The following is a 9,875-nucleotide window of genomic DNA, read 5'->3' on the forward strand; positions in this document are numbered from 1 at the left end:
TGACTTTAAAAGCAAATGTACCTTGTAAGGAGGATTAATTTACATTTGCTACTTCCAAAGACCAAAACCAAGGTAAGATTAGTTCCACAAACTTTGTCTGGCTGATAGATCACTATGGGTGCCTGTACAAAACCATGGAGGCTGTTCTAACATGCTGTAATTACAGCACGTCAGAAATCGAGTCTGCTGGAGCGTGGCAATTACTGTGTTCCAGCCAGCCTCTGTGTCTCATGATTGTGTCCCCACGCTTAAAAATGGTGGTGGGGGTGCTTGAACTAAAAGCTCATGGAACGAGATTTAGTTAAAATGTGTTCCCACTGACATTTTAAAGTGGAGGACGCTGAATTACGAGACACCGTGGCGCTTTTAATGAGATCTGCTCCAAGAGCCACTTTAAAGTGCCACCCTCTCCACCCCCAGAGTACATGTAAAAGTGCCCTATAAGAGTGCTACAGAGGAGCTGCTAGTCTGAAGTCAGGCAGAAGGTAGGGCCTTAATAGCACCTTACAGACTGACTGTTTCAAAGAGGTGTGAGCTTTTGTAGGCAGCAACCTACTGTTTCAGGTGCTATAGTAATGGATTGGCAGGAAGAAAAGATTTTATATAGAAGGCAGATGAGGTTCTCTGGGTGATCTGGTATCTTTTATTAGACAAACAAGTAGTTGGGGGGGGGGAAAATGTACCAAGCTTTCCGGTTTAAAAACCCTTTGTCAAGCGGAGGAAGCATAGGCAGTTGGTGTGTGCTCTTCCTGGATGGAATTAATAGTGAAGAAGCCACAGGCTGGTCTGCATGCAAGACACACAGTCAGTGAAGATGTAAATTGAGTAGTCAGTGGGTGAGACAGGCTGGGGGGCAGGGGGAAGAGGGGTGAATGTAGCAGTTAAATAGTGGAGAGGTACCTCAGGAGTCAGATGTCGGGCAGGTTATAATGTGTCATAAATCCAATGTCTATATTTAGTCTATGATTTTTTGTATGCAGGAGGCTGATGAAGTGAAGTTCATCCGCTTGTCTCTGAGAAGTGTTTTGTAAGTTTCCTTTGTGGATTAAAACTGAGAGACTGGGGAGAGAGTGGTTTTCTTGTGAGAAATGTGCCCCCACCGGTAGTTGGATATTGTCTTTGATAGATTTCCAGTGTGCGTTCATTCTGGTGCACAGTTGTTGTTTGGTGTCTCCTATGTATTTTTCCATCAGGGCATTTGGTGCATTGGATGAGAGAGATTCCATTTCTGGAGGTGCATCTGTAAGATGCAGGGATGCTGATGGCTCTGTTGTGGGGTGTAGTAATTGTGGGGGTGGTGGAGATGTGTTGGCAGGTTTTGCATTTCTTGTCATGGCATGGTCTGGATCCATTTGGTGTGTTCTGGGCCTGAGGAAATTTGCTTCTGGTGATGAGGTTAGCGAGGTTCGGTGCCTATTTGAAGGCTAGGATGGGTGGTTCTGGGAGGATCTCTTTAAGAATAGGGTCTTCTTCTAGTATGGGTGGCAATTGTTCAAGGATTTTCCATATGCATTTGAGGGAGGGGGTTTTTCATAACCAATGGTGTGCTATTCGTGGGGGTGTTTTTTCTTTGGTACTAAAGTAATTCTTCACATGGTATCCAGGTGGCTCTTTCAAACGTGCCATCTTTCTCTCTGGAGCAGTGTCTTTGTTAAGTGAAAGCCTTTGAAAGATTAGCAAGGTGGCAATCCCAGGTATTCTCCTCTGTGCAAATTCAGTGGTATCTGAGGGCTTGGCTGTATATCACAGCTTTTATATGGAAGGGAAAGGGACAAGGGGAGGGACCATGAGAAGGAAGGCAGAGGTAATTAAGTGGGTTGATAAGATCAGTTAAGATGAAACAAGGCCGCCAACACCTGGAGGAACACAGGAGTTAACGGCTAGTCCAGGTAATAAGATAAGAACCCACAGTTCCAGTTTGTGGATGATTTCTTGTTCTCTAATTTTGTATTCAAGTTTGCTTTTAAAGCTTTTTTTTTTTAGTTTATAAGGACAGTTACTCTGAGGTTAGCTATGTCCAAAGAAATTACAGTGTTCTCCTGCAGGCTTTTGTGCATTTCTGGAACTGATGTCTATTCATTCTTTGACATGGGGATTGCCCTGATTGGAAAATGCAGGTGATGGCATATAACCTTAAAGCAGGTGATGGCATATATGATGTTCGCAGAGGAGCAGGTGAATTAATTTTTTTTACTATTAGGAATTTTCTGACTCTGAGGGATGTCAAGCATTGTAACAGACAGATGTTTGGCTAGGATGGTTTAGTCAGAGATGATACTGCCTTGACCAGGGAGCTAAATTGGCTGGCCTTGTGAGGTTCCTTCCAGCCCTACTTTCTTATGATCCTATGAACCCTGGGTGTTACAATTTTTAGACTTGGTCCGGCAATGATGTGGTCTGCATTGATGAAGAGGCACCGTTGACATCTGGGTCTGTGGCAAAGTCTGGTGGCTTGGTGAGAATTGGAGTTAGGTAGTGTGTTGCTAGAGAGGTGTTGTTTGAGGGTGGGGGCCTGGCTGTAATCCAAGACAAGCTTGTCCCTCAAGGCTTCTAAAGGCAGCAGTAAAATAGGTTGTAGAACCATTACTTCTTTCCTGTCTCTTGCATTGACAGCTGGTTGCCCCTGTGCAGGACAGACCTGACTGTGCTTCTGCTGCCGAGTTTTGACAACAGCCAGCTGCACAGAGGATGTGGGAACAGCAGCCTAATCCAGTAGCAGTGCTTTCTCACAAGGGTTCCCCTTGTGTTGCAATATGTTCATTGGCATGATTGCTTGGTCTGCGTGTTTAAAGAACCAAAAGACTTGTAGAAATTGTGATTTCTGTAGAAGCTCTTCAAATCTTTGAGGAAATAATAGGCCTGGATCCTGGCTTAGGCCATTCTCTGCTTGCTCTGGGTTGTGCCTAGTGCTGCAGTGGTTTGTGGGCAAGGTGAGGAGCCCAGTCAGTTGCTGGCAGCCCCATTGCCTGGTCATGCAGAGTGCATGTGTTCTCCTGTGGGTGTGTGGATGGCAGAATGAACTGGCTCGATGCCTGTTGTCACTGAGCTGAAAGCCAGCAGTTCAGTTTTGTGCCTTTGGCCCTAGGTTGGGGGCAGGAGAGGTTTTGTTCCCTTTGTTTATCACCTGTGTACTGCCCAGGACCCTTGTTTCAAGTAGCCTGCTTACGTTTCCCTTCCTGAGTCTTTCTGCAGCTTTGAGCACACAGCTCAGCTTCTCTTTTATCTCCTGAGTGGTAAGGAGGTCATTTGATTTTCCTATTAGGCAGCTTCTCATGTGCATGTGTAATTTCCTCCTTAGAACCCGGTGCTGCCTGGCTCCTCTTTCTCTTTGCATGCCTGTGTGTGCCATTCCCCAGTTCCTCTGCTGCCCCTCCTTTCTCTCTGGCTTTTATTCCCAGCTTTCTCCTCTTAATCCCTCACTCACATCCTTGGGGACTTTGACCTCTGTGCCAATGAGCTGAGCAGGTTGCCTCTCCTTTCCTCTTGCATCTCCTCATTCAGCTCATGGCCCTGGATCAATTCCAGTGCTTGCTGCAAGAGTCATTCCCTGTGCCTTGCCTTTGCCAACAAGGCTGTACATAGATAAACAAGTGATCCCATGATCTCCATTATAACCCTTGTTCTTGCAAGGTTCTTGGGCCCCAGACTGTTAACTCTTCAAGACAAGGAAGGTGTCTGTTCCCTGCTGCAGAGTGCCTGGCACTATAGAAAGAATGCAACCTATTTGCCCCTGCAAAATAATAGTCCTTTTTCACGCCTTCCACTTGCAAAGGGTTATTTATTGCTGAGCCCCCTGTTGAAACGCCATATGTTTCAGCCTAGACCTCCCCAAGGCTGTCCTCAGGTATGCACAGATAACTGTGCAAATGACATGAAGATGCCACTTTCAGAAGAAAAAACCCCCACCTGCTGGATGACACCTATGCCCACATGTAGACCGTTGTTGCTGATGCCCTGGGGATTAGTCTTTGAGCTCCTGGTGATAGGACCTTGGTTTTTGGTTGTAGTTGTATTGGTCTGAGGCAGGGGTGGGCAATTATTTTGGGGGCAGGGCCGCTTACTGAGTTTTGGCAAGCCATCGAGGGCCACATGACAGGCAGCCTGAGACAGATTAATATTTATTTTCTAAATTGTATCTGGCCCGCAGGGCCCCTAAAAATGGCCTGGCGGGCTGCATTTTGCCCACCCCTGGTTTAAGGACATAGGCAGGCAAGGTTCTTTGAGTAGATGTGATATCTTTTATTAGATAGGACCTTGAGCACAGATAGCTCTTGAGCACAAGCAGTAGAGCTAAAACTGCTTTAGCTGCATTGCTCTCCAATCCACTTCCCAGTGCTGGCCAAGATGGTGGGTCTCATTAGCGTTGTAACTGAGAGAGGGTGGCAGGGCAACATCCCCAAGTGCCTCCTCTGGGGCGACTGTGCAAAAATTGCAACGCTGCAGCTGGTGTCTGGGCAGGCTGTTTGCTGCTGTATGGAGCTGCCCCCTGACACCTGGTTTCCATGCACACTAGTTCACATGTAGCCTATATTTACAAATATGAAGGAAGAGGGTGGAGATGTTCAGAACTGACAGTAGAGCCTTGAACTGGCTTTTTTGGAACTTAGAGAAGCAGGTTGCGTTAGAAGTTGATGCCCAATTCCTTTTCTCTGGGAGGAGACTAGGGAACCCAGTGACGCAAGGCCAGCGTAATCCTGCAACACTAAGAATAGACTGAGGGGCCAAGAAACCTCTCATGTTATAATTTGCTTGGCTTACAAGTCTTGGATGTAGAGGGAGTCAAGGTCCCCCTATATTCCTAATATGTTCAGGGAGCACCAACTGGCTATTTTCTCCCACTGTCACCTTCTTAGGAGTTGCCAAGTCAAGCTTTCCCTCCTTTATACCTTTCACATTCATAACTCCTGGACTGAGACTGATGGTTTTTGTGTACCTATGAGCCAGTGCCTGATGGACAGCTGGGAGGAACAGGCATGTGGATGTAAAGTAAAGTTAGCATGTGCCATGGTCTACAGCTATGTTACCAGCTTGTTTGATTTCTCTACCCACAGAGTAGCTAATGTCTGTGGGCCTATGAAGATCTCACGAAACATTCAGGTGTGCAACAAAGCCAAATTAACATTGCTCCAAGAATGTTACATCTACACTGCTCTGAAATGTTCTGATGCTGAGTAACAAGGGCCCTGGGTAGGTCATTAGCGAAGGTTGCAGCTGAGACTTTCAGATCTAAAGCATGGACCTTTCCACCTTTTTAAAATTGGAAAGTGGGACACATGCCCACTTCCCCCCTCCTTTCCCTTCCCCCCCATGGCTAGAGCAGAGGTGAGCAGAGCCTGTGGAGGGCAAGGGAAGACGCAAACTGCTGGCTGCAGGCTCAGGGCTCCCCACCCTGCTGCCCACCCCAGGAAGCCCCGCATTGGCTGCACTGCCATAGTGAGGTGCCCTCTGCCCAACCGGCAGCAGCAGGGGGCACAACTGCACCACTGCTGCTGGGCAGGCAGAGGGTGCCTCACCGTGGTGGCACTGCCTTTGTGGGGCTCCTGGGGGTAAGGCAGCAGGGCAAGGAGCCCTAAGCCCACATCCTCTCCTGCCCCACGCACAAATCTGGGGGACACATACCCCCCACATGCTTCCCTCTCTGGGAGTGTGCACAGCAGCAGTGAGCCTCTTGCCCCTCCCCCACCTCCAAGATGAGCTGCTAGTGGCTCCATCCTGTTCCCTGGCTGGGCCCTGTGGCCATGCATTTCTGCCCCGGGTCCCATGCACCACCCCAGCTGGGCAGTGACCCCAGCCCCAGCTGCAAACCTTGCCCCACTCCCTCCCTCAATCTGCACCCCCTCCACTCCCCCTCCCCCCACACACACTTGGCAGTAGACAGCTGGGGGACATGATTTCCACTGCTGTCTGGGGCTGTATTGCTGGCCACGTGCACATATGTGTACGTGCACCTGGCACCCCCTACATCTCGTGCTCCCCAGCCACAAGCAGCCCCTTGCAGGCTTGAACCCTGTCATCCTGCAAGGGGAAACCCATAATTTCCTGCGGTTTTCCACAGCAAACAAAAAACCAGGATCCCTGCACAATACTGGGAATCCAAGACAAATGCTGTCCCAGAGTCTGGGACTTGATCTTTAAATTTCAGGACTGTCCCACCCAATTAGGGATGGGTGGCCACCCTAATCTTGCTGCTTGATAGGACCTGGTCCATTGATTCAGAGGCACCAATGGACTTTTCTTTCTTTGAATGACCTAGTCACTAGATAGGAACAGAAAACGAAACATATTAGCAGAAGTATACGCATTGTTATACGTATACGTACATTGCCTTATGTTTGAGGGAAGGGAAATACAAGGAGTTGGGAGATGGGACTAGGACAGAAAGAACCATAGTAGGAGAACCAGTTCAACAGCTCTCCTGCCCCTACGCACAGTTAGTGGGTGTAGGATAAGGATGGTGTCCTCCTAAAAAGGATGTTATAAGTGCTAATTGTGCCTCCTCTTTTTCCATTTAGTGTAAAACTAAATACAAGCACCAGACTTATGTTTGCTTAGAAATATGGGTGTTTGCCACATGTCTCAGAGTCAACTGTAGAGCAGGGGAGCTGTGTGGGAGAAGGTGGAATGAAAATAAAAACGATAAAAGAACTGCCTACAGGTGTCCAGTCAAAAGAACTGGAAATGAGATCAGGAGGACAGCAGAGGCACAACACCACTTAAAATTTTGCTTTAGTTATAAAATATGAAGCCCAATCTACATCTTGTTGAAGATAATGGACTCAAATGTAAGTGACTTATGACAGATATCCAAAGACAAAACAATTTATTTTTGTTTTCATACCTTAATGAATGCGGGTTTTGAACTTGTCATTGCATATTTTCAAGTTTAGGAAGCTGGCTTGTGGCTTGTCTGCTTTAGGGTTACTTACAGGGGTGTAACTTCTGTGACAGCTCAGAGAATATATTATCTGTGTCAACAAGTGCGTTCCTTTTTGGGTTGTGAAACATAGTTAATGATTTTAACCTACATCGTGGATTTGTTTTGTAGCAAGTAATGGTGTCTGGGAAGCTGAAAAGTGGTCATCAGCAATGAAGCGTCCTATCCTGGTGGGTAGCCACTTACTTTTAATGACTTTACATCCAAGAGACAATGGCGCCTGGAGCATGACAAAAATGGAGAGAAACAGAAAAAAGATAAGGGGATTATCCAAGCAAGGGAGCCAGTCCATCACATGAAACAGAAGAAAGCTGTAAGAGAGGGGACTGGACAATCAGTTTTCCCCCAGGGTTGTAATAGAGGAATTGCATTAAGCCTAGGTCTGTAACTGTTGTGCTGCCTAAGAGTAAAGCATTGTGTTTAAGGAATTCCTTTTTAAAAATCAAGTTACTTTACCTCTCTCTCATGTCCCTAAAGACAGGGTTGGCTCTAAACAAGTGGCTATAGAAAGAAGCCTGAAAGAATGCATCTATGTGACTGGGAAGCTTAGGGAGGTCTTTGCTATGGTCTTGGGGTCTAGGGCTGTTGCCCTTTGAAGCCTCACATCTCAAGGAAAGGTTTCAGACAAGGAGTCTGCACCTGGGAATCCTAAAAGACAAGATAGTGTTGAGGTTATGTTGTTGCTGCGATGATCCAGGCAACGTGCAAAGCAAGAATTCTTGTAGATGATATCTTTTATTGGCCCAACTGTATAGTTGATATAGACATAGACAAACTTTCGGGTATCACAGTACCCTTCCTCAGTATAAGGGACAAAGGCAGTGTTTTTCATAGATTTCATGGACATTAGGGCTGGAAGGGACCTTGGAAGATCATCTAGTCCAGCCCCCCCACCCAAAGGGCAGGAAGTCAGCTGGTGTCATAGGATCCCAGAAAGATAAGCATGCAACGTTTTTTCTTTACCGAGATCCAGCTAGCTTGGAAGCAGATAGAGTCCAATTAACACAGTATACTGAATCTACTGGGATATTTGGTCCAGACTACGACAGCTACCTTCGTATATAGAGTTAGTTTATACCTAGAATGTTACATCTTCATTGCTCTAAATTGCTGATGTATGATGTACAATTGATGTATCATGTACTCTGCCCACATGAGGGTGTCAGCAGGTCCGCGCAGAGTACCACCCCCCAATCCTTGGGATTCTCACCTGCCACGACTTGGATTGTAATAGAAATAGGGAGGAAGGGGGTGTTAATCGAGGGAGTACCTGTGGGAAGTACCATGCTGATCGGATTTAATGCAGGTGCTTTTATTCAGCTTGTTTCTATTATTTACAGGAAACCCCCTTTTCAGGAGGTAGCAGTCTGACAGACCGATCTTGGGGATCCCCCAGGCCTCCTGGCCGGTCCCCATCCATTAATACAATAGATAAGTGCAGCACAAAGTCCCGGTATCTGCCGCTAATTGTCTCATTGGTAGCTAATTATGCCAATCAGCAGCTTGTTAGCGGCGCCTTTAACTTTCTCCTGCCGCATCTTTCGCCAGAGTGAGGCTCACCACGTGCTAGGGGACTCTCGTCCCAACCCCCTTCTCTTCAGGTGTGGGGTGCCACATCCTGTCTCTTCAGGGCCAGGTTGGGCGTTCCCCGCTCCCCATTTCTCCCGAGTACCTTCGCCGTGTCCCAGCCCGGAGCTGCGGCTCCTCCTGCAGTGCAGATCCGCTTCTCTCCAACTCACCGTCACCTGCGTGGACTCCAGGTATGTGGTGAGGGGGTAGCCAGTCCCGAGACCCCTTCATTGTCCTCGCAGGAACTCTCACGTTTAGGATCCACCCCAGGATCCTTCGTATCCACGTCCTCCGTGGCGTCTCCGTAGGTTGCAGTGCCCAAAGGCGATTTCCCCTTCACCTTCTCTCCCTCTTATCTCTTGAGTCCGGGCCTCATTGGTTCTCCGTGGGCAGGGCCCACCCCCATGTTGTAATTGTCTGCAGCTGCCCCTGTTCCTTTAGCAACAGGGTCTCAGTTGGGGCCCTGTTACAGAGGCAGACTGGCCTGCCTCAGAGAGAGAATTAGAGATGCACATTTTTCTAATGGATTTTGAAGTTGTCTCCCTAGAGTGTCCTGAACACACTGACGACTTCCATTTGATCTACAGCTCACCTGTTTATTTCCCAAATTTTCAGCTTCTCTCCCTCGTCCATCCAAATTTGGTAGTCATACCAGACGACAAAGCCAACGTATTTAACAATTTCTTTGCCTCCATTTTCCTAAGCAGGGACCAGAACAGTCACCCCCCCCTCTGGGCCCCCCCTTAGATCCCAGGGGAGGCGCACCTAGGCCAAGGGTTAGTGAGGAACTAGTTAGGGAACTTCTGGAAGGACTGGATGTATTCAAATCAGCTGATCCAGACGATCTCTACCCTAGAGTACTGAGGGAATTGGCTGAGGTCATTGCAGGACCCCTGGCACGGCTTTACGAGCACTCATGGTTTTCTGGTGTGGTGCCAGAGGACTGGAAGAGGGCCAATGTGGTTCCCATCTTCAAAAAGGGGAAGAAGGAGGACCCGGGAAACTATAAGCCAGTTAGTCTTACCTCGATCCTGGGCAAGCTTTCTGAGAGAATTATTCTGGCGCATATCCACAAGGGGCCAGCAGGGGAGATTACGCTTAGGGGCAACCAACATGGGTTCATTAGCGGTAGGTCCTGTCAGACCAACCTGGTGGCCTTCTATGACCAGATCACCAAATCCTTAGATGCAGGGGTAGCAGTGGACGTAGTCTTCCTAGACTTTCAGAAGGCCTTCGACACTGTCTCTCACCCCATTCTCATTAAGAAACTGGGGGACTGTGGTGTCGACACCCACACAGTCAGTTGGATCGCCAACTGGCTGGAGGGCCGCACCCAGAGAGTGGTGGTGGACGGGTCATTTTCGACTTGGAC

Source organism: Gavialis gangeticus, unplaced genomic scaffold, assembly GCF_001723915.1.
Source record: "Gavialis gangeticus isolate Ggan-Ray unplaced genomic scaffold, GavGan_comp1, whole genome shotgun sequence".
Classification (NCBI taxonomy): Eukaryota; Metazoa; Chordata; order Crocodylia; family Gavialidae; genus Gavialis; species Gavialis gangeticus.